The sequence below is a fragment of the Erpetoichthys calabaricus genome, chromosome 12, assembly GCF_900747795.2.
Source record: "Erpetoichthys calabaricus chromosome 12, fErpCal1.3, whole genome shotgun sequence".
NCBI lineage: Eukaryota > Metazoa > Chordata > Cladistia > Polypteriformes > Polypteridae > Erpetoichthys > Erpetoichthys calabaricus.
The window spans coordinates 42,098,230-42,124,557 of record NC_041405.2 but is presented as its reverse complement, the minus strand read 5'-3'; the positions used below and the strand labels follow the sequence as shown (position 1 = coordinate 42,124,557).

At 41.2% G+C, this 26,328-nt stretch overlaps 1 protein-coding gene and 1 pseudogene across 1 annotated transcript in view; both read left to right on the top strand.

Annotated features, from left to right (window-relative positions):
- LOC114644811 (melatonin receptor type 1C-like) overlaps nucleotides 1-26,328 on the top strand; it is a 238,632-nt gene that overhangs the window by 191,890 nt on the left and 20,414 nt on the right. The window lies entirely within an intron of this gene.
- Nucleotides 10,086-13,303, top strand: LOC114663068 (tigger transposable element-derived protein 1-like; annotated as a pseudogene).

Sequence of the window (26,328 nt, the reverse complement as noted above, 5' to 3'; positions counted from 1 at the left end):
GTTCCTAGCCGGAGGTGGGTAGTAACGAGTTATATTTACTCCATTACATTTACTTGAGTAACTTTTTTAAAAAATTGTACTTCTAAGAGTAGTTTTACTGCACCATACTTTTTACTTGAGTACATTTGTGAAGAAGAAATGCTACTCTTACTCCACTACATTGGGCAACACTCGACTTGTTACTTTTTTTCCATTTACACATTAGATGTGATATATTTTTGCCAGAGAGAAGCTGCCAGTGGATCTACTGCCTGACTGTTTCATCAATCAGACGTAGCAACAATAATCACACGACTCTGTTTCACCAATCAGACGTAGCAACAATAATCACATGACTCTGTTTCATCAATCCGATGTAGTCATGCAGTCACATGACCACACACAAACTTCCTGCGTCTGCAGCCTGTGAGAGACTTGTTTACTACTAAACAGTCACAGCCTCAAGGCTAGAACCTTGAGAGCCAACTCCTGCTGAAGCTTAACCAGCACTTCACTGAGTGAACAACAGGCACATTTTAACCAAACATGCACAGACACAGACAGTCATGGTAGAGTGAGACTTCTTGTACGTGCACAAGCTGCCTTGTTCTAATCTTATTTTCTATCAGCTGTGCTATTTGGAGGGCAAGTGAAAATGCAGTATTATAGATAGATAGATAGATACTTTACTGTCAGTGTCTACCCCGTGTCTGCGTGGGTTTCCTCCAAGTACTCCGGTTTCCTCCCAGAGTCCAAAGACATGCAGGTTAGGTGCATTGGTGATTCTAAATTGTCCCTAGTGTGTGCTTAATGTGTGTGTGTGTGTGTGCGTACACGTGGGTGTGTGTGCGCGCACCTTGTGGTGGGCTGGCGCCCTCCCCGGCGTTTGTTTCCTGCCTTGCACCCTGTGTTGGCTGGGATTGGCTTCAGCAGACCCCCGTGCCCCTGTAGTTAGGATATAGAGGGTTGGATAATGGATGGATGGATACTGTCAGTGTACAGGTTATCTTGTCACTGTAAGTAGTTAGCACTGTTCAAACATACATGTTACCTACTGTAGGTATTGGCTTCCAAAGCTTTGTTGTGAAAAACTGAGATCTGGAACTTTGTGTTATTTGTGCATCTTTATTTTGTAAAGATGTTATTTATTTTTACTCATTTTTTATTTTATTATTTGGAAATAGCAGAATTTGCACATTATATTTTTGTCTGTCTTATTACAACATTTCTAAAAAATAAATCATTTATTATGATCAAGCAGTTACTCAGTACTTAAGTAGTCTTTTCACCAAATACTTTTTTACTCTTACTCGAGTCATTTTTTGGATGACTACTTTTTACTTCTACTTGAGTAATATTATTTTGAAGTAATGCTACTCTTACTCGAGTACAATTTTTGGCTACTCTACCCACCTCTTTTCCTAGCCCTCTAAGAGCCACCCTCAGGAGGTTAAAAAAAAAAAAAAACTTCAAACATAAGCATATGGGGTATTGTTTAAAATATTCCAAGGTCACTAATTATGTATATAATGTTATTTTTGATAATTGACTCTTTTCTAGGGATCTAGCCCTTTATTGATCTTTATCAGGGGGTGAAAAATGACAAATGTGTAATACAGTTGAGAATATTTAGACTTTAACCATGTAGGTTGAAGCACACATTTTATAATTTCCAATATCTTATATCTCATTAAGGAAAAAATTACATTTCTTATGAACACCCCAAGTTAGGCCACCTTACATTAACTTTGACTTCTTTCTTGAAATTTTAGTAGAACACTTCAATATTTGCCCATTTACATTCATATTTAGGACAGTGCAGTGGTACAATAAATGTAATGAATTATTGTTATTATTATTATTACAATGGCTGCTGCTGCTTCATTCCAAGTTCAACATTCGTGGGTTACACTCTGCAATCCTTCACTGTGTATGAAGACTTTGCACATGCTCCGTGTGTCTGCATGAGTTTGCCTGTAACATGCCAAAGATGTGCTTTAGGTTAATCAGCAGTTCAAAACCTGTGAATGTGTATGCACGTGTTCATAAATGCGTCTTGTGATGGACTGGCAGCCTGTCCAGGGTTGGTCCCTGCCTTCTCCAAGCCTGGTTCCTATTATCATAGAGGCAGGATGGAGCCTATCTTGGTGCAGGGATAGACTCCAGCAATTTCTAAATATAAATGAGTGGAATGTTTCCGAGTGCATTAATCCTCCAGTGAAGATCTCGACTTTTAGTTCATAGTGTTTTGTCAACCACTGAGTTCAGCCAGTACAATCAGGCCAATTTCATACTAGTAAGCCAAGTCAATTAATGTGGATTACAAAGCGCCAACTGAGAACTACTGTATGTGTGAATTTTTTTTTTGTGTTCTGTATTTCATCTTCTACACCTTGGGGTCAGAGCGCAGGGTCAGCCATTATACAGCACCCCTGGAGCAATTGCAGGTTAAGGGCCTTGCTCAAGGGCCCAGTAGAGCAGGATCTCTTTTGGCAGTAACAGGGATTCAAACTGGCAACCTTCTTTTCAGTGCAGATCCTTATCCTCAGAGCCTCCACCTTTGCAATGTTAGCAATGTCAAAATAAATGTTAATAATGTAATTTTATCATTCAGGGCTGTTCTGATTATTCTAGTATATGATAGGCCTAATTGAAACAAGGTTACTTTTTTGTGGAGTTAAATTTCTTAGTAGTTCAAAGTTGGACTGATATGGAAAAGTGGGTGACCTTTCTACTGTCCAAGGTTAATTTCTTCTGGGCTTGTGTCCTCCCGATTAGAAAATGAAAGTATGCATGGGGATATACGCCAACACCCAAAAGAGAGCATATGAAAGGAGTCCAAAATAATAAGTAAATGAATACACACCTGGCCTTGTAGCAAGAGACTCGTCCAGTTCTTCTATAGCTTCTTGCAAAAAACCTTCACTTGACCAACCAGTCTAACACCAAAAAACTGAGGACTTTGTGCACTCTTTGCCGATTTCTGCCTCTGAGCTACAAAAATCCCTTTTGTTCATCTCAGACAAGATCCTGTTTAATCCACTGATTCCAGAGCTACACACTCCTGACTCTCTGGTTCTCTGTAGACATCCACAGAACAACTGTGAGCAGCTGAGCAAATAAGTCATGTGGCAGAGAGATGACAAGCTGATGAGTTATTATTATGGGTTTTATCATTTGAAATGAAAAATTGCCAAAGGAACATTTCCACATTTATTCTTCTTCATTTACCTTTGAAATTAAGAAGCAAGTAAAAAGTGTGTTTATTTGCATTGTATTGTGCACAGGAGGCTAAAAAGAATTATGAATGAAATATACTTTTGAACTGTATATAAAACACCAGTGGCACTACAGCATGACAGTTAAGGTTGATGTGTAGGATCACCTGCTGCATTTGTTTCTTCTCTTCTATTGTCCAGAACAGAATGTGTAAGAGCTGTACACAAAAACAAAAAAATAGTTCACGAAACACATGAGTAAAGTAATCTCTCATTAGTGGACTGTTTTCTTGTCCACCATCAATGTCCAACTCTTTTCTTCTGAAGCAAAGGACAGCCAGGCTGACTTTGAAAGGAGAAAATCAATTGCAGTTTAATTATAGTGAGAGCAGGTACTTCTCGAGAGAGGTTTGGTTGGCCTAAAAAGTATAATATATCAATGCAGAACAGTTTTATCATCTCTAGATAATGTGCCTTTCCTGAAGAATTTACTGTGCTTTATTATCTTCCTCTGAGGTCTGGGAATGAGATATGGAAATCAATAATTATTTGAGCCCTGACTACTTGTGTCATAATTTATATCCATAAGCTTCACATTCATTAATTTTCATGGTAAAGCTACAATGTTTATGAAATTTTTTTTGTATTAATTATATATTTTATTTTTAGGTAAACTGTAAAAACAGCATGTCAGGTCAGAGAGGGCAGCACCTCAATGAGCTTGTTGCAAAACTGGTAAACTTTCATTCCCTTGGCTTCATTAATGGACTCATCAGGTGTCTGTGTGAATACTTTAGTTTGGTAAGTTATGCATTACCACCTCCCAGCTTTGCCCATGGTCCTGGTTCTTGCTGAACTGCCTTCTGTGGATGTTGCCTTCTGAGTTCTTCCTAAGTTTATGCGGATCCAAAAGCCTGTGGTTAGGCTGATAAAAGAGTGTGGGTATGTGCATGAGCATGGGTATGGATGGACTTGGATATGTCCTGGGCTCCATGATGCTGCACTGATGAACATACATTTGAAAGTGGATGGATGGCAAGTAATCTTAAAATAGAACAGTCTCCAAGGTGGCATAGGTGTTAATATTTCCACCTCTACAGCCTGTCTCATCATGGTGTGATAGATAGATAGATAGATAGATAGATAGATAGATAGATAGATAGATAGATAGATAGATAGATAGATAGATAGATAGATAGATAGATAGATAGATAGATAGATAGATAGATAGATAGATAGAGTTATGTAATCTGACCTCCTTAAGCATGAGCTTCCGCCATTACGTAAAGTTGTAGGGACGGAATAAGTGTCAAGAAAACTTACAATTGATGTATAAATAGCATTTGGCAGACTATAATGGAGGCATCAGAGGGGCTAATATGGTGGCATGAGTGGCATGAATTACTACAGTGTCAACATTTTTCCAGGGCTACTTGTGCATACAATTATGTTAAAAGTTTGAGTCCCAATCATCATTTTTCTGAATTTTTGTCCTTGCAGAATTGAGCAATGTTGATACTGTAGGCTCTGCACTGAAATGTTATCTAGGTCATGATCTTAACAGGGTGTAAAAAAGAAGAATTTGTATTTATATAGGGGATTACTCTCATCTCTTCAAATTATCCCATCTGTTTTCAAATATCTTCACATTGATTCACTTTTGAGATATCAAAATACATTTTTGGATATCTCAAATTAATTTCTTGAGATCTTAGAAATGGCTTCTCCAGACCCTTTCACGTATGTCACATGTGCTGTTTCTGATTGTTTGGTCAGAGACATTCACACCAGTGGCCTACTGGAGGTCATTTTGTAGGGTTTTAGCAGTGCTCATCCTCTTCCTCCTTGCCCAAAGGAGCAGATACCGGTCCTGCTGATAGGTTAAGGACCTTCTGCTGCCTTGTCCAGCTCTCCTAGAGTAACTGACTGTCTCTTGGAATCTCCTCCATGCCCTTGAGACTGTGCTGGGAGACACAGCAAACCTTCTGGCAATGTCACGTATAGATGTGACCATCCTGGAGAAGCTGGACTACCTGTCCAACCTCTGTATGGTCCAGGTATCGCCTAATGCTACCAGTAGTGACACTGACCATAGCCAAATGCAAAAATAGTGAAAAAAACAGTCGGAACAAATAAGGAGGTAAAAATGTCAGTTCCCTCCACCTGTTAAACCATTCCTGTTTTGGGGGTTGTCTCATTGTTGCCCCTCTAGTGCACCTGTTGTTAATTTCATTAACACCATAGCAGCTGCAACTGATTAACAACCCCCTCTGCTGCTTAACTGGCCAGATCAATATCCCAGAAGTTTCATTGACGTGATGCTATACTCTGATTAAAAAGTGTTCCTTTAAAGATAGATGATCAAACATCAAGTTTTAAATGGAAAACAAAAATATAAATTTTGAAAACCAGAAAAATATTTGTTCTTAACTAGTGTAATGAAATCACACAACAACGATAAAGAGTTGGGGACACCACCCAGTAACCCTGTGTAATTGCTGGCAAAACAAGAAACAGTTATTTGATACAAAAATCAGAGTAATGTCTTTTCAGATGCGAGTCTGCAATATGACTGACTCGAGATGGCAGTGTTTATATGATTCCAGCAGGAAGAGGAAGGTCCAGGAAAGCAGACAATAGAAGAGACATCAGCCATTGAATGGCTATCAGTTTTCTGTTCTGCGGAGTGAGGAATAAAGAAGGTATTAGACAACAGCACCAACCCCTGGTTAGGCAGGTAATTACCATCACTAGAGTCCTTAAGCTGCCTCCTATGCATATGCATGGTGGCAAGAGGGATAGAGAGAGAGATCAGAATAGAGCATATCACACCACACAGGTATCCTAATATCAAATGCTCCAGAACTGTATGTGCTGAACTTTACTGTATGTCAGTGCTCTGGAAGACATATCACACACTCCCGAGTGACTACTCTGGGAAGTACCGCCATGGCAAATGCTGATGCAATCAGTGATGCCCATCTTGCCCAAATCATAAGCAAAACTGTGTCACAATAAGACTTTATTAACCCTTGTCACAGGAGGCTGGTGGACAGATCCAGCCGGGACGCCTAGAAGGATTGGGAGGTGGCTTATACATCCCCCGGGCCACAAGGGGGCAACCGCCCTGGATCTTGACGGGACCACGGGAGAGGAGCAAGGAGGCTCAAGCCCATTGGGGCCTGTGGCCAACGCCAGGGGGCACCCCGAGCCTCAGAGAGCCCGGGAAACATTCACTTCCACCACACCCGGGAAGATGGAGGAAGATCCTTCCAGGGATGCCTTGAGTGCTTCCGGGTACAAGAGCAGCACTTCTGCCACTCCAGGAAGTGCTGCCGGAAGGACGTCATCAGGCACCTGGAACACATCCGGGTGGAAATAAAAGGTGCTGCCTCCCTACAATCAGGGAGCTAGAGTCAGGAGTGGGAGCAGGACGAAGTTCCCGTGGAGAAAGGAAAGGCAGCCCACGGACATTATTAGGGGTGACTGGTGCTGGGAGCACTGTGTGCTGTGTGGGACTGTGTTTATTAAACAATAAACGTGCGTGCTTTTATAAAGACGTGGTCTCTGTCTAGTGGTATCCGGGTGTATCTCACACCCTTTAAACTCAGCCCCACTGTTTTGGACCCATCATAGAGATCAAACAATAATGGAGAATAAAAAAAAATAAAATGCATAAAATCATTAATTTCCCACTGCTCTAATTAAAGTAGTTTGCAGTTAAAATGCTATATTGCATACCTCAATAACACATTGCAATGTTTTTTTTTCTGGGCCGAATTGCTGTATCACAGTATAATTTTTTTTACCAACTATATATGTTCTAACAGAGTAAGATCTGCACTTCTAAATGATGCACAGACCATGGGTCTTCAATAATGGATATGTATGTTATGGATACTTATTTAAAAACAATAAAAGCAGAGAAAAAATCCTGTTTTTTTGTACTCTATAAAACAGTAAAACTAGACATATTACTTGTAGATATTTCATAAGTCTTTTTCTGGGTGTTCCTAACACAATTGCTGACACTTTCATAGTGTTTAGAAGCTTATTCCAATGCCTATGGATATAAGAACAACATTCAAAGGGCTTTATTTTTGGTAAAAATGGTACTGAATTTTGCAACTCATTTTGATGCAACATATGTGTACAACATAACAAATTGTACAGCTTTAAAAATTCTCAAAGGGAAATATCTGACCTTTATTGTGAGGTGTAGAACATGAATTTTGAGTGAAGGATGATGACGTTACAGCCAGTTAAATCAAAGTAGCAAATAACAAAACTGAGGCTGAGTTTAAAGGGTTAACTTTTTAAATATTGCATAAGGCAAGAAATGAATGTGAAAATTACATTCCTTGAGGGCCAACTTCAACATTCCATATCTAAAACATGTATTCAGATCTGATGGGGAAGGCAAAAAAATGAAAATGAAACAAAATAGCTCATTATAACACTTACATTTACAGTATAGAGGCTTCACCTGCAACCCTTAAGACTTGAAGTTAGGCTGAGAACTGACTCTATTTTTGTTGAGCGTGGGCTTGTGTATGCGTGTGTCCATTGTTATTACATGTTTGTATAGCTCTGCTGCAAACTAATGTTGCTCGAGAAATAATAAAGTCTATCAGAAACTAAACCTAAAAGTAAACCTAAGAATATTTTCAAGTAGGAGATATAAAGTCAAATAGCACATTGGTGTTGCTGCCTCACAGATATAGCATCATGAGTGTGAATTCTGTGTCTGGTCATTGTATATGTTGGGTTTACATGTATTTTATGTGTATGAGTGGGTTTTTCTAATACATACCCCCATGCTAGCATTTTTTGGTTTAGTGTTAATTCCAACTTGGCTGTGTGGGTGTGCGCTGGAGTGAGACCTACAGTGGACTGGCTACTTTGCTCCTGATGCTGTCAAAAGAGGTTCTTACCCCTGCAATCCTGATTTGAGCTAACTAGCTAAGTAGTGAGAATATTATGTTGTAGAGATATACATCTACCACATGATAGGCAAGTATTCAGTCCAGAGGTGATACCTGCCTTGCACCACTTGCTTTTGGCATTAATACTTCTTCTAGTAATGTCTTGAATTGTTTCTCATGTTCTTCACAGTCTCATATATTTAAACTCATCCATCTATTTAATGGCCTATTTTTAAATCATAAACTAAATTTTTATTATTTTGAACAGTATAATTAGGTCATTTGTCTTTGCTGAATATCATAATGATTGTCGAACAAGGAGTGCCAAAAAAGACAACTGCCAAAATATAGCTTGATAGGCTCATAATCACATGGTTAAGAAACTGAATGTGAGTCTTTATTGAACTGTGTTCATTTAAAAGTACATCTGTAATGTACGTTTTATACTCACCTGCACGTATCTTCTTAAACCCTCTCATGTTCACCTTACTATGAGGAGCTTATTAAACTTGTAGTTTCCCACCTTGTATTTGAAGCAGAACACTTTCTGAATAATGAAAGTTGATTATCTGACTTTATCCTTCTCGGTGAGGTTGTATGGGAGCTTCATTCCTCATTAGATTGTGATTTTAAAGGGGTAATGGTATTGAGCTGTGGAATGTGGTTTTATGCCAGCTGCTGGTGCTCCTTTGCATGGGCCACACGTGGCAGCATTTGATAGCTTTGCTTCACTTTCCAATTGTAAATGATAATTGATTCAGTACAATGCAGAGATGATGAGATAAGCCTGTAAGGCATACCACTTTATAATAAAATTACAAGTTAACAATTTAAAAGTTTATTTATCAGTCAGCTTTAACAGGCGGAAATTCTGCCTACTTTTACAGAGCATACAGGAATTATGTGAATATGTGAATTTCCCCCTGGGATTAATAAAGTATCTATCTATCTATCTATCTATCTATCTATCTATCTATCTATCTATCTATCTATCTATCTATCTATCTATCTATCTATCTATCTATCTATCTATCTATCTATCTACAGTCCTGCTGAGCTGTGTGGTTTGGAGTGGAGAGGAAAATAGTGGAATGAGGGTAATCAAAGAGTTCATTAATTAATTATCAGCTTCACCAATAATTAATGAAACTTACAAGTAAAACTCACTTTATTTTACACCAGTACCAGCGTACTGCACAAAAATGTGCAGTGAATACACTTGACTTGACCATACTCCACACCCATATGCATCAGCCGCACGGCCGCAATGCTGCCCACTGCCGAGAGCTGATTCTACAATAAAATAAAATAAAAATATGAGTAATAATTCCAAAACTCTTCTCTTTTAATATAAAGCTGTAGTGCAGAGTTTCATCGTAGTATATGTGTACCAAATTTCAGGCTAGAGGTTATTTGATTTTTGACCTTGACCTTCCTGTGTTGATCTTTGACCTTGGAGGTCAATCATCACCCCAAAGCGGACAGTAGAGGTCTCGTAGTAATATGTGTTTGTGAGCTGCAGGTGATTTAAAATCCTGGACAGACAAACGGACAGTCATGGTACCATATTATATAAGAAGATACCTTTCTGTGATTCAGCATTCAGCAGGAATTGTATTGTGGTGAATGAATCACACTTCTTTGAAGAAAGAAAATTAATACAACTAACTGATAAACACAAAGATTGAAGAAATAAAGTAATTAAGGTATATATAATAATACATAGTTACTTACATATTACAATACGTATATATTGTAATACAGGGGGTGCTTGGGTTACAACGTTTCAAGTTTACGACGCTCACTCCCATAAAAACTTGAAAAAATTGAGATGTGAGTGTTTCGGATTACGCTGTTAGCATCGTACTTAGACTTACAGGGACGAACTAGTGCGGGTGGCGTAAGAGTGAGGAAGTTGGCGAACTACAGTAGTTTGGTTGCGTGCTGCAAAAGTATACTGCGTATGAGTGAGGGAGTCAGCGAACTACAGGTAATTTGGTTGTGCGCGACAGAAGTACGTGGCGTATGAGTGAGGGAGTCGGCGAACTACAGGTAGTTTGGTTGAGTGCAGCACAAGTGTATACTGGCGACTTTTTGGCTCTTATCATGGCTTCTAAACGAAAGTCAGAGTCTTCAGATGGTAGTGCTTTGAAGAAGAGGAAAGCCATCACAATGGAAGTGAAATTAGATATTTTAAACAGATCAGAAAAAGGAGAATCCACAAAGAACATTGTCCACGCGCTAAGCCTTAGCTGCTCTACCGTAGCAACAATTATCAAGGATAAAGACCATATCCTAGAGCATGTAACAGGATCAGCCCCTTTGAAATCGACTGTGATTACTAAACAGCACAGTGGCATAATGAATGAGATGGAAAGATTGCTAATTTTGTGGCTGGAAGACCAGCATCAGCAGTGTACAGTAGACCCCTGCAAAGACACGGTTCAAGGTTCGCGGACTCGGTCGTTCGCAGATTTTTTCTTAGAACCTAACTATTAATTGTTAGCTTAAAGCGCAAATATCCGCCACAATTTTTTATGGCTTTTTTTGTGGCAATACTGTGCTGTAGAGAGAACAGGAAGCAACCGCTGAGGGAAACACGGTTTGGGATGGCGAAAGTAGCCAATCCAAGAGCATTATTCATTTCTCCTTGCTGCTGATTGACTGCTGCCATGTGACACGTCTCCAGGTGAGTGGGTTTACCACCGCGGTTTGGGATGGTGAAAGTAGCCAATCCGAGAGCGTTATTTATTTCTCCTTGCTGATGATTGACTGCTGCTTTGTGATGCGTCTCCAGGTGAGTGGGTTTACCACCGCGGTTTGGGATGGCGAAAGTAGCTAATCCGAGAGCATTATTCATTTCTCTTTGCTGATGATTGACTGCTGCTTTGTGTGTCCTCATGTTTTCCATTTTGTTATTGTTTTGTTATTTTTAAACGCACACAATGTCGTCGAACCGTTCTGCACCTTCTAAGGCTTCGGGAACTGAGCCTAAGCACCAGAAAAAGTTTAAAACACTCCAGGAGAAGATTGATTTGCTCCGGGAACTGAAAAGTTATGCTGCAGTAGCACACCACTATGGCATTAATGAAAGCAACGTATGCTACATAAAGAAGAACGAAGCAGCGATCTGGAGTACCGTATCTGTAAGTTTCTGAGAAAAGACAGTAAGGAATAAAAATATTGTCAGGATGGAACCTGCCTTGGCACTGTGGATCACCGACTGCAGGAAGACGGTAACATCATCTGTGAGAAAGCACGGAAATTGTACCAGCAGTTCGCTACAGAAGACAATGTAGCAACTTCCTATCACAATGTTCCTGAAACCTGAAAGAAAAGCCAGCACGAACCCCCACCAGAAGACCCATACAGAGATACGACTCCTCCTGAAGCACCTGAAGAAGAGGCGCCACCCAAGGAGTTTTAAATCTACTAAAATTTTAAAGCTACTTCATCATCATCATCAATATCATTCATCATTGGTGAGTACCCGTACATTTTACAGTATTTTAATTAAATGAAATTATTATGTATTTACTCTACTTATAACAAAGAAATTGACAGCGCATACCAAAGAAAACGCGCTTGCATGAATTATAGTACGTATAACGGTAACATTGGTATTTTACATTCTAGCACCGCGGGAGACATAGCAGTAAAGTACTGTACAGTAGACGGCTTTACATTTACATTCTGTTTTTAGGTAATGTATTAAGGTAATTTTTTAGGTAATGTATTAATGTATTAAGCTGAGTTTGCACCGAAATTAAAGTGCTTTGGGGGCATACTGTATTTAGGGTTAAAACTGTAAAAATAGGCATTTAAAAGGCATTTTTTAACCACATCCAAAAGTTGCAGTTTTTCACAATTCGCGGGTGCTCTAGGAACGTAACCCCCGTGAATTTTGGGGGTGTACTGTATGCCAGTAAGTCTAATGTTAATTCAGGAGAAGGCTAAACGATTGTTCAGGCAATAAAAAGTGAAAAAGGGGAAGGGAGTGAAAGTGAAGAGTTTGTGGCTAACAGGGGTTGGTTCATGCGTTTCAAAGCTTGTGCCAACTTGTATAACCCTAAGGTACAGGGTGAAGCTGCTAGTGGGGATGAGAAAGCAGCAAGCACATTTCCTAATTGGTTGGCTGAATTAATTAAAGAGGGGGGCTGCTGTGCTGAACAAGTGTTTAATGTTGACAAGACAGGCCTTTGTTGGAAGCGTATGCTTAACAGGACCTATATCGCCAAGGAGGAGAAGACAGCACCAGGCCATAAAGCTGGCAAGGAGAGACTGACTTTGCTTCTTGGAGGGAATGCTGCAGGTGACTTCAAACTCAAGCCTCTGTTGGTGTATCAGGCAGAGAATCCAAGGGCACTAAAGGCCATTTGGAAGGGTCAACTGGCTGTTGTCTGGAGGTCTAACAAGAAGGCATGGGTGACACTTCAGATTTTTGAGGAGTGGTTTTCCAGCCATTTTGTGCCAGCAGTGAAGGACTACTGTGTTAGCAAGGGACTGCCTTTTAAGGTGTTACTAGTGCTGGACAATGCCCCAGGTCATCCTGCCAACTTGAGTGACTTTAACCCTAATGTCAAGGTGGTTTACCATCCACCTAATACCACTGCCCTTTTACAGCCCATGTACCAAGGTGTCATTGCCTCTTTCAATGCCTACTACCTCCGGAGGATATTTGCTATGGCCCGTAATGCAACTGAGAAGGACAAAAACCTGACAGTCAAAGACTTTTGGAAGTCTTATAACATTTACAATGCTGAACAAAACATCGCTTTTGCCTGGGATGAAGTGAGGTGAACAAACTTAAATGGTGTGTGGAAAAAACTGTGCCCCCAGTTTGTGTATGATTTCCATGGCTTTGAGGAGTCAGTGGAGGCTGTAACAGAGAAGGTTGTTGCCATGGGTAAACAGCTTAATTTGGATGTGGAGGCTGAGGATGTTACAGAGCTACTGGCATCACATGAAGAGGAGCTGTCTGCTGAGGACCTCATTCAGCCGGAGAAGAAACTGATTGAAGAGGAAGAGACAGAAACCCCAGAACCCAAGAGATTTACCACCAAGGGTTTGGCAGAAGGTTTTTCTATGATAGAGGATGGGTTGGCAAAATTTCAGGCTGAGGACCCCAGCTATGACAGATTCAATAAAGTCTACAGAGCTGCTATGGATGCCTTGCAATAGTATAGGCAGATTTTAGAAGATAAGAAGTCATCAACCTTCCAGAATAGCCTGGAACAATTCTTTAAGAAGGCAGAGAGGCCTGCAACAGATCCTGTACCCTCTACATCAGCTGCTTCTCGAGATGAAACACCTGTAGTACAGGTAGAATCCTCTCCAGCTTCCTCCTCCCAATAGGTCACTCTCTCCTACCTTGCAATGCCCCTTCCAGTGTGCAAGACAACCACAGGAAATAAGGAATTTTTTTACATTAATTTTTTGTCATTTTTTTCTGTTACTACAGTACAGTGTACAGTACAGTATATCATTATTTCCTTTTTCTGCGGCTTAGTTGTGTTTTTATATTCTAGATTATTATTTTACAACTGTGTTAGGATAGGTAAGTGACTTAGGCTAGGGTGTGTTTCAACTTACACCAAAATTTGGGTTACATCACTGTCGTAGGAATGGAACTGTGTCATAACCCGAGTACTCCCTGTATATAGTGTGAACATGGGATAAAAATTTGGGGTGTCTCCTTGACAAAACCCAGTTTAATAAATCAAAGAAAATGAAGGTTGAATAATGAAGTCAACAAATAAGGATGGACCTTCAGGGTCCATCTTGTAAATGAGAGCATATGTAGAGGGGCAATATCTCATTCAGTATGGGGTTCATTAGTAAGTGCCTACACCCAGGTTGGCTCGTCCTTACTGTGTGTATCGGGAGCTGCAGAAGAGCCAGGATAGGAACAGGAGGTTACATCTGTTGTCTTCTGGCCATTCTCCAGCAGTTCTACAAGCAGAAAGAGAGAAGCAGTTAGCAATTGCACCCTCTCCAGGACAGGGCAGTCTCTGAAGAGCCCCCAAAACCGGTCCCTAAACACAAACATGCCTGACAATATAAATATTTCAGCTTGAAAGATGGGACATGACACAAACCTCTATTGCATTACTCTTAGGCAAAGTCTTGTAAAAGTTAGACATTCAACTAACATTAACAAACATGGCTCACTCTTTACCAGAGATTTCTAATTTATCTTGTCACAGTTTTTATGTTGTGTGAATTAGCATGTTGTCAATCCAGATTCATGTGAAGCACGCTGCTTTTGTCGGAGTACACTTGTTTGTCTTTGCCTTGTGGCAAGTTGCGTTGTGACCTTTCTCTGCAATTTCAGAAAGAGAGTCTCCTCAGGAGCAGTTACATCGAGTTGACAGAAGATAGAGATTGGCATCATCATAGGATGCACCTTCTCTTTGATCTTGCTCTCCTATGCTATGAACATGTTTGTGAAGTCTGTCAAGCCAGAATGATAAAGTCTGCTCAATGTCAGCCACCAATAATAGCACCTATGGATGATGTGGCCTTCACCACAGGGTCCCAATTGATCCCACAGGGCATGGAAAAGTTAATGCAGTGGGCGCAGATGCAGTCCAAGTCAAGATCTTTTGTAATGAGGAAGGGAAAAGTGATAAGCAAGTACAGAGTCCAACACTTTAAGAGAAGTCTGTTAAGAGTTTAGGGAAGGTGTTTGACAGCTCACTGAAGGATGCTGCATCTATGCATGTAAACTGTGCAGAGTTGGACAGATGGCTGAAATCCATAGATGAGTCTGGATTACCAGGGAAATTTAAGGCTTAGCTGTATCAGCATAACATTCAGGAAAGTAAGCAGCCACCTCATGAGATGACTGGGGCTGCCAAAGAGACTAAGCAGCATCACTCTTTATAGTCATTGCAAATTACATCTGTCTCTGAAGTCAATTGAAGAGGAATTCAAGGTCACAAGGACCAGAAAAGCAATGCAGTCCAGGGACTTAAATGATCTGAAAGCAGCCAAACTTGGAATAACAGTGAAAACAGAAAGGAAATGTAGGGCAGAGGATGCAGTTCAACAGGCTAGGTGGGGTGGTGACATGAGGACAAGCCAGACCAGGTTCTTTTGAGACCTAGAACCATCAAGGGAAGAGAGAAACAACAGCTAGTTCAGTAGGAGGTAAGAGCAGCAGTAGAGGAAGGAAGATCATGCAGGGTAGTCAAGATGATGAAACAAGGAGCTTGGACTAAATGGGAGAATGTGGTCATTAGGTGACCTGGGCTGAGATATAGAACTCTGAAACATACCAAATAAAACTTTTCATCCAGATAGTACGGCCTGTACATATTAAACCTGTACATATAGGGCAAAGCCAAGTCTCTAGTCTGGCAACTGTGGGATGTTGGACCACATTTTCAGCAGTTGCTCCAAAGCAATTGAAAAAGAATGTTACAGATGGTGGCCTGGCCAAGTCCTAAAGGCTGTTGCTGTAACTAATTGTGCAGGACTTGCTGCATCAGCAGGACTTGCTTCCATCAGTTGATATACCATTGACTGCTCACTTTGAACTTTAAACTTTTTGTTTTCTCCTCTGCAACATCATGAGCACCTTCCTAATGTAATAGATGACTTCCTGAGAGTTTATGCACTGAAAATCTACTTTAGAAACTAGGCTTCTACTATCTACATACTAGTTTTACAACAAGCAGAGCTTAGAGCTTATGATCCTCCAGTGTTTTGGAGGAATTACAAATTGTGTCCAGCCTCAAGAGTTACAACAAGAGTAAGCACACACATACAAAAGAGGATAAGGTAAGAACAAGATCAAGAACAAGTTCAAATGTACTGCTGAGGTCAAAGCCTCATAAGTACTTGGTGTTCCCAGAGATCGCATTGCAGACATCAATTTGCAGTTACAAAGCCTGAGATGAATATCCTTTCATGTGCCTCTTTGTCTTGCAACACTTGCAGAGAACGTACTGCTTACTAATATTAATATTGCTGCTTACTGATATGTAGAAAGATAGTCAAACAAATGTTGCTACTGGTAAAGCCGAAGAAGGATCTTAGTTTAGTTCAGCAGCTCAAAGTGTCTAGAAATGTTGACTTCCTACCACTCTACCTTCTCAGCATCTATATCTGTGCTACATTGGTTACTTAGGCAGAGCATGCCTTGTACACAACTAAAAACCTAGAAAAAAGAGCAATGCCACTTTGTCCTACAATGGCTGTACTTTTAAGAACAGAGACTTTGACCCATATGTTGATCTACAGCAAGGCCAGGAAAGCACCTAATGCAAACTGCGTTATGTCTGGATAGTGGTCAGGGAATTAACATTGTCTGCTGTTTCGCAAAATGCTACACTTAGGGCTGATTACTGACTTATGTACCATGCTTCAAGAATCACTGCATTGGATTAAACATGAATGAAAATGGATAATGGCACTTTACACTGGCACTGTAATAGTTAAATATGAGATTAAGCAGCACAGATAATGCACAAACCGCTGAAATGTCCTCCTGTCTAAAGCTGTAAAAACCTCTGCCATTGTCCTCCTGAAAAAAAGGATTATTGGGTTGTTTGGCTTTCATTATGACTGAAAAATCCCATTTCTGTCCTTGTACTGTAGGTCAATTGCTATGATTTTAATGAGCAATGCTTTCATTGATTTTTGACTGTTTCAACCAGGTATGTTCTATGAATTAGTGACCCTCCGAGCTGGACTGTTGCATTTATTTTAGAATTGCGCAGTGGACAACCTGTAATGTTTGTAGTGCCTGTTGAGAATGTCAATTTTTTCCTAACTCAGCTACACAGGAGAGTCCATGCAGGCTGCCATGGTCATTAATGCTGCTTTGTAATTAAAGAGGCTGCGTGTGCCAATTGCTGGCAGAAAGAAAAGGCACTCCCAGGTGGCCAAACATCTGTCACATCTGCCAGCAATTTGAGTACAGCCAGTGCTGCCAGTCTGTCCAATGGGGAATCATGTTGGCCTTCCAAATGTAAAATATTTTGTAAAAGATTTCCTTTTACAGGTTCCATTTCCTACTGTTTTTTTCTAATGATGGGTTTGAATCTTCAGGAATCTTTCAGAAACAAAAATACTCCATGGAGTTTCTGTACAGACTAGGGGGCTCTGCCCCCTGCTCGCTTCGCTCGCCAACCCCTGGCGTTGGGACATGACAAAGAGTGAGATGTATGAATTAGATATAGAATAGTGTGCAGCTTTGGATGATGCGCATAGAAATAACAAATAGAGTGTTTGGCATATATTAATGTTTTATTGGAATATTTCTTTGTATACAACATTAGTAGTAAAGATGGTGTCTTGTCCTTGAATGAGTCTTCCTTGGCATGGATCATTTATAATTTTAAGTCTAACGTCAGATGAACGTCGATCACTTGAGAAGGCAACATAAAGTTGTCCATGTCCAAAAACGGGTTCAGAGAGGTAGATGCCAACCTTGTCCATGGTTTGTCCTTGTGATCTGTTGATGGTCATGGCAAATGCAGATTTAATGGGGAACTGTCGCTGTTTCAATGTAAAAGGTAATTCTAGGTCAGAACTTGTAAGGTCAATTCTAGGAATGAGAACAGTATTGTTAGCATGTGATCCTGTAAGAACTGTTGCTTGAATAACATTGCGTGTCATGGTGTTGACGACTAACCGTGTGCCATTGCATAAACCCTGTTTTGTGTTAAGGTTTCTTAATAGCATGATTATTGTTCCGTTTTTAAGGGCAAGGTTGTGTTGTGGTAATCCGGCTGGGTTAATAGTGTTCAAATATTCTAAGGGGAAATTTATATGTTCATTGTCGTCATCAGAGTCAACTTTGTCAGAGCTTAGAAAGATCTGTGTCTCTCGGAATGTAGGTGTGTTGTTTTTATTAGGACGTAAATGTAGAACAATATCTCTGTGAAATGGAGGCTCACCATCTTTACTTTGAAAGACAATTGCCACTTCATTAACGACGGGCAGATTGTATCGTCTTGGATCTTGTTCTTTGTCCTTTATCAAGAGCAAAGCAATTGTAGTTGCCGCTATACCTTCTGCATTTGCTTTTGTATTTGCCTCTTTTTTAACTTCATGTAGCATTTTTATAGACTTAGCTAATGGGTGATTGTTTATGACAGGGGTAGGCAACGTCGGTCCTGGAGTGCCACAGTATGTGCAGGTTTTTGTTCCAACCCAGTTCCTTAACGAGAACTCAATTATTGCTGATGAAGCACATATTGCTTAAGTGACATTTTAATGCTTCATTTTAGTGGTCTCGCTTGTTAAGGTTCTCCAACCTTAATTGCTTATTTCAATCTTAAACTGCTGCATTCAGTGTTTTAATTGCTCCTTATTAGCAATAAGATGTAAAACAGGGGTAGGCAATGTCGGTCCTGGTGAGCCGCAGTGGCTACAGGTTTTCATTCAACCCAATTGCTTAATTAGAAACCAATCATTGCCAATCTCAGACCTTATTTAATTTTATGGCTTGTTAGTCTGTGCAATGTAAGGCTTTTATATCGTAGATTTTTTTCCTTTCCAAGGATATCATCCAAATGATTTGAAGCCTAAAACAGATCATTTTCAGTCTGTCACATTTTTCTATTAAGTGTTTTATTAAATCAAACCGTGCATGATGAACACACACAGATGTAATTGAAAAAAAGCTAGCTGGAGAACTGCTTGCTGCTTTGTCTTTTACATCTTATTGCTAATAAGGAGCAATTAAAACACTGAATGCAGCAGTTTAAGATTGAAATAAGCAATTAAAGTTGGAGAACCTTAACAAGCGAGACCACTAAAATGAAGCATTAAAATGTCACTTAAGCAATATGTGCTTCATCAGCAATAATTGAGTTCTCGTTAAGGAACTGGGTTGGAACAAAAACCTGCACATACTGTGGCACTCCAGGACCGACGTTGCCTACCCCTGGTTTATGACATGAGTGACGTTTCTCATTATAAGCTCTGTGCATTGTTTGTTTTCAGGAAGGTTCATTCGTTGATAGATTGCGTCATCTGGATCTAGGATGTAGATTTGTGCATATTTGCGTTGTTGATTTGTTTCAGGGTGCACTGTTCCAATGCGATGCAATATTTGTCCACATATGCAAAAGCAGTATGGGCCATTGCCTTTTGGTGGCCTGATATGTACTCCGGTAGATGCAAAAGCAAATGAACTATTGTAGGATCTAATGTAGTTCATAAAGTTTTTACTTTCAGGCACATCGTTAGTTAGAAGCTTCTTTAGATATTCAGGATATGAATGTAAAGGAGGCAGTCTAATCTGATCTTTTTGACAACAACGTGTAAATTCATTATGTGAATTGCCAGTTGTTTCTTCTGTGAAGTTAAGTGAATGACAATGATTGCAAATGACATTCATTAATCCCAATGAATTTTCCTCAATAGTGGATTCCTTATTGAAGGCGTTTTCAGCCATTTGGCGTAAGCGTTTAATAGGTGTGTGGCGTTGATGTCCGCGACGGGCATGTTTTGCTTTTTGCGTTTGATTGCCTTTTTGTTGCATGTCCATTATTTGTGACGCGCTATTTTTTTCTTTTTTTTTATTCGCCTCCGCTTTGCGCAAAGTCCGTTTCAGTTTACGCCGTGCATTGTTTGTATCGAGCCTTGTCCGTTTTTGTATGTCGGTCATTTGAGCTTTGTGCTTTTCGCGTCTTGCTTTTTTTTTTTCTGTCAGTTCATTTGCGCGTTGTACATGTCTCCATTCATTTATTCTGTCTTTTCGCTCCCTTTTTTGTATGTCTGATACGCGAGCTCTTTCGGTTTGAAATCGTGCTTCTTTCGATGCAGCACTTTGACACGCGCGCTGAATACGTCTACGTTCATTCTGTCTGTCCATTTGGGCACGTCTCTGTAACGGTGTCACTTGTGCTTTGCGTTTTTTGATCCGAGACATTTTTTCTCCCGGTGTTTCAGAAGCGCGTTTTATGCGCCTCCGTCTATTTTCTTGTTTCTTTCGTGTTCGTGTGTTTGTTCCCATTATCCTTTCCGAATCGTTTTGTACCCGTGACCGTGTATTCATGACTTGTTTCTTTCTCAGCATGCGAAATATGGATAAGTAATAAGGAGGATCGCACTCACTGTTAATATGTATCCTTTTCTGCAGTTGAACGGTTAATAGTGCTTTATTGAAAGGACATCCACCTATGCTGACACCTATGCCGACACCTATGCTGCCTAGTGTGAAGGTGTCGACGTTCACTTTAGAATATGTGGCTTTGGGTGTCACTTCTTATGGATGTGTGGGGGGGATTGTTGTTGCGCGAGCGTCTTCTTTCTTTTTGTGTTCCTGTGTCTTGTTTGAATCCCCCTCTTTGTGTGTGTCCCGTCCCTTGCTTGTAGGGTCTGTGGGGTGGTTTTGTGTTCTTTTTTTTTGTCTTCCATGGGCTTGTTGAATCCCCTTCTTGGTGTGTGTCCCATCCCGTCCCGTGCCTGTAGGGTGGGGGGTGTGTGGTCGTGCCTTGCTGTTGTGCGCTCGTCTGTTCTTTTTTTTGGTGTGTTTAGTTTCGTGTGCAATGTGTTTCGTGCTTTGCCCGCGTTTGACTACTTTTTTATGTGCCTTTTCCTTGTTTTGGTGCTTGTTGCGACTCATTTCTGTGACTCCTTTTTGTATGTGCTCACTCCTTTTTTCTGTGGTCTTGTCCGCCTCTCGCGGCCCCTCATCCGCCTTTGTCGCCCTCTTTTGTCCGCCTTTCTCGGCTCCTCAGCCGACTCTCGCGGACTCTTTTTGCACCTGCGCAGTACGTCTTTTTGCAGCTACGGCCCATGGCCGGATGTGCCTGCGTCCATCATCCGGTGTAGCATTCTCGGTTAGTAATATGGATTTCCTGTTCTAAGGTGACTTAACCATTGTGAAGCATCTGAAATGCCTGAAGGTCATCCATGGATATAGGTTTGCATTTTAATAGGACATGGCCTTTAGCAGGTGATGCAACAAATTGTGCATGGATAAAGCATCATGAGTTTGATGTCCTGGGTTTGACGTTAAACTGCAAGCGGTCCTCCAATTTGCAGGGAAATCATTTGGGTTAGTGGCAGGATTGGCACTCCAGCCACCGTAAAAAAAACTTCACAAAACTCCGAGACTACAGAAAAGACTCCTTTTTGCTCTCCGTGGGAGTAGCTCTGCTGCAGCCGCCCATACGAAGGCTGCTTGCATCATGAAGGGGATGGGGGAAAGCCCTCAGGAACCCCATCCCCAGAAGAGTCGAAACCGTTGGAGACTCAATAGGGTCGGGTCTGTTGGGGATCGAAACTGGTGTGGTGCTGAGGTGTCAGTAGTATTATGTCAGACACCTTCTGTCAAAATTTCAATCAAAGATGATTGAAAATTTGATTGCCCCACCCCCTTTCATCTGATTGGTGGATTTAAATGATGCGCCCCACCCCCTGTCAGCTGATTGGTGAAATACAACCTGTCCCCGACCCCAACCCCACCTTAATCCCACCCCTGGGATTGGCCCTACTTTGTGTCAAGAGCAGTTTTGATGGGTGTCGGTCCCACCTTAATCCATCCCCAACCGCCTGATTGGCTCAGACCTTGTGTCAAGAGTAGTTTGACGGATGCTGCCTCTGCATTGTCCCCGGGTCTGTCAACACCTGTTTGTTGGCTGGCAATCCCCTCCCTGCCCCTTCTCCCAAGGCCCTTTATATCAAAAGAATGACCTTTCCATGACCCCAAGGCCTGATCGACATGTCAGGTGAAAAGAACACTTTCAAATAAGTCCCCTCCCTTCTGAAAGTTGTGTATAAAAAAGTGGTTCATCTTCTTCGGCTCTAAAGACTCTGTGAAGAAATGAATTCTATTACCAATGGCCCAGTGAAGCGTCAGATCCGCAGGGTCTATTTGAATGACCGGCTAAAAGGTGTTAAAAGACATTTGTTGCCCGAGTTTCTTGAAGCTGAAGCGGCAGACAAAGATCGGACTAAGTCGTGCGAAACATGGGCAGAATCAGGCGATGAAGATAACGAAAACAACCTGATGCCTGAAGTATTCAAGGCATGAATTTCTGAAAGTTGAAGTGGCGGACGAGTAACGGACTAAGTTGTCTGAAACATCGATAGAATCAAGCAATGACGAAATGGAAACCCCATCTTTATTCCATGCCACGCCCCTCCCTTTTACAATAAATACTCAGCCTGTTATCAACCGGGCCCAGATTGAGGGCCCTGCAATTTTAGAACTTGTTGAAGCTTTTAAAGCTCTCTGCATATTGGCTGGTACAGACTCTGAAATGACGGATGTCGGCATAACAATATCAGGGGTCCCGCCTGAGGCTCCAAAGCCTGAATCTTACCAACTCTATAACTCGGACAGGGAGTTCGAGATTGACTGCATTCAGGACAACCAAGAATCTGACCCGCTGTTTTTTAGTGTACAGCCTGATTACAGTTTCTGGTCTAGCGACATTGAGGCAGACAATCTATTCCAGTCTCCAGGACCGGTGATGTCTATCCCTGTCTCCGCTAATGGTGATCAGACGGATACCTCTTACCTAGCTCCAGGACAGCCGTGGGTGAACAGACAAGTTCCACAGGAACCGATGTCGATCGGACTTTTTGAGACAGATAAGAATTGCCCTGATGGTGTGATGCCTGAAACCTTGAAAAAGGCCCAGCAACTTGTTAAAAGGCTGTTGACGTCTCTGCTGGACATTATTGTCTACCAGGACCAGAAAATAGAATGTCAAGGCTGCGAGATAGACCATCCCAGCCAGACAAGACATTCCTGCCTCAGTGAACCTGATAGCGCCTACCGTGTAGGACCCTGGAATATGCTGATGTGGCAGAACTTGTTGGTATTTCTGAACTTGAGACTGTACTAGTCTGAGCAACTCAGACTACTAAATAAATGTTTTCTAAGTTGATAAGTTGTGTCAGTGTCTGTTTTATCACTGGCGATGGAGCAGGTCTTGGAAAAAACATATTATAACTCTGAGAACATGGAATCCTTGGGGGGTAAAAAATCCTTGAAAGAGCTCTCTTGCAATCATATCACAATATTAGGGACCAAGAGGTGTCCAAGTGGTTATCGGGGCAATACACCTACAGGATACATAAACCAGAATCCATTTTAAAAGGAATAAGGTGTATGTTTCCAATATAGACGGGCAATGGCAGATCAATCTTGCGGATATGACAAACCTGGCCACCTATAACCAAGGTTACAAGTATTTATTGAGTTGTACACATATTCTTTCTAAATATGCCTGGATCCGGGTTCTGAAAAACAAAACAGGTAAAGAAGTGACAAGGGTTTTTCGAGAAATTTTGGAGGAAGGTAGAGTTCCCGTCAAACTTCAAACAGATAGCGGTAAAGAGTTTCTCAATCGAGAATTTCAAAGCTTGCTAAATAAACACGGGATAAAACATTCTACCACTGCTAGTGAATTAAAGGCCTTGGTGGTTGAGAGATTCAACCAAACTCTGAAGACCAAAATGTGGTGTTGTTTCAGCTCCCGCAATACCCAGTTCTATCTGCAAGTGCTACAGGATTTGGTGAAATCTTATAATCTGAGTTATCACCGCGACATAAAAATGGCCCCTGCCGAGGTGAATAGTTCCAATTCTTGGAAAGTCTTTAAAACATTATATGACCTAACTAAACCCATAAGCCCCCCAAAATATAAATTCAAAGTCGGAGATACGATGAGAGTGTCAAAATCCCAGAATTCTTTTACAAAGGGATATGAACAAACATTTTCAGACGAAATATTTACAGTTTCTGAACTAGTCCTGAGGGATCCGCCTGTCTACAAGCTCAAAGATTATAACAATGAAGACATTATAGGATCCTTTTACGACGCAGAGTTACAAAAGATTCGAGGTACAGATGTCTTCAGGATTGAAAAGATTTTGGCGAAAAAAAATATCAATAGAAAAAAGCATATTTTGGTGAAATGGCTCGGATGGCCTGACAAGTTTAACAGTTGGATCCCTGAAAGCTATGCGCAAGACGTTAAATACTGAGAATCAAAAATAGTATTTCATTAACTGTGTGTTTACAATGGAGAGAAAAAGCTTTTATGTTGTTCTTCCCAGCAATTCTTCCAGGGATGTTTTCACTAATAATACCATTGCCAATTTTACCATCAAATTAGCCTCCCCAATCGAACTTGTAAGCTGGAGGGCTGATTGCACCCTCAGAGGACACAGACGCCCCTGGGAAAACCCATGAAACAGCTGACAGTCTACCTTCACATTGCTCCTTACCCTTCTTACTTGCGCTATAATGCGTGATAAACCTCTCGTGCGGTACTCCGCTTACTTAAAAGCCTTGTATAGTGCCTGTCAGTTTTGGAATTGATTGTTTGCTTCTCTCTCTTTCTCTCTCTCTCTCTCTGACATTCCCTGCTCCTGGCGGAACTGTCATCTATGATTTGTCATAGAGCACATTTAAAGTTTTGAAAAGAGACAAATGTTTGTTTGCAGTGTTTTGAGTAAAGTTCCTGTTTTTTTCTACAACCTCCTGTGTCTCTGTGCAAATCTGTGACCCAAGCATGACAAACTACAGGGCCTCTGGGAAGTTGGATTGGCCGAAATTCAGTATCCGCACACCTGGAACACCCTAGACAAACCAGATAATGACTTTATCGTTGTGTCCCCGCGAATAACCAGATTTTATACTATTCCTGCAGGCTATTACTCTAGCCTCGAGAAAGTTACATCCAAGATGAATGAAGTTGTGACGAAAGTACCAAAAGCCGTCGAGGCTGGTTCAGCAGTCACTATGATACCGGAAAACACCATGAGATTCCGCTACAGCGCTCTGGAGCAAAGATTCTACGTCATAAACACTATGAAGGATGAAACTCTTCATGTCAGGGGGCAGTTGGGGATGATTATTGGAGCTCATTCTGACATGACCATAGGCCTTGTGAATGAGGCTCCTTACCCTGCGGATATCAGAATGGGGTTTTATACCTTGTACATCTACAGCGACATTGTGTCTCGCCAAAGAGTCGGAGACAGCTACATCCTTCTCTTGAGATGCGTACATATTGAGGATGAGATAATAAGATTACCACAATCACCTATGACACGCCGCACTACGCTCCAGTCAGCAAGACTCAGTCTGATACTTTGACCATAGAAATAAAGACGGATCAGAACAAAGCAGTTCCATTTCAGTTTGGCAAGGTCATAGTCAAGTTACATTTCAGACCGTCTAAGTGGTGTATACACGACTAATACAGAGATGAGATCTTATCAGGACCCTAGCCCTTACGTGCATTATTATGAATCCCAAGCAGGCAACGGCATCCCCGGGTTCTCTGGGGCCCCCGTGATGTACGGTTCTGGGATCGGCGGAATATTTTGTGGTCTGTTTAAAAGAGCATTGCCTCTCTTGAAAAGAGGATTCGAAATTGCCAAACCACACATTAAATCAGCCACTAAGAATATTGTCAAAGACGAGGTGGCTGGGGCCATGTCCGGAGCTATGACTCGAGGAAGCGAAGAAAATCAAGGGGGATCGGGGCTGATGGTGATGAGGAAAGCTAAGCGTAAGAGACCTCCTGGGTCACGCGCAGGAGCGAGCATCAAAAAGACGTGCCGTTCAGCTTTTATTTCATTTTCTTCTCTCCGCCACAAGGATAAGTCTGGCGCCCGCAGAAAAAAGAAATCAAAATACATTTTTTAACTCAAGATGTCTTTCGTTCATCGAATGTCTCAGGAGTGTGTGAAATCCAAACTGGATTTGTTTAGGGCGCCCTATACTCAGACTAGCGTAGAAAAAAGCATCTACGTTGAGGTACCTCTTCTCTCAGCTCTATTTAAAGTCACGGCGCTGGAGTTTCTGATTACTGGGAATGGTGACTACTTGGACCTGAATAACACGCTTCTACACGTCAGATGCAAAATCGTCAAGGCCGATGGAACTAATCAAGCACTCGTGGCCAAGGTAGCCTTTGATAATTATCCGATAGCCAGTTTATTTTCACAAGCGGATGTAACCCTGGGAGATCGCTTAATATCACAGAGTTCCAGCCGTTACCCATACAGGGCCTTTTTCAAGGGACTGCTAAATTACAGCAATGAAACTCTCAAGTCCCAATTTGCGGCGGGTCTTTTTTACAAAGACACGGCCAATGAACATTAAAACATGGCCTTGGACGGTCCGAATGAGGGATTCAAAAAAAGGAACGGTTATACAGCCCAGGGTAAAACGGTAGAACTCCTCGGACATATTCATTCCGACCTATTTTTTCAAG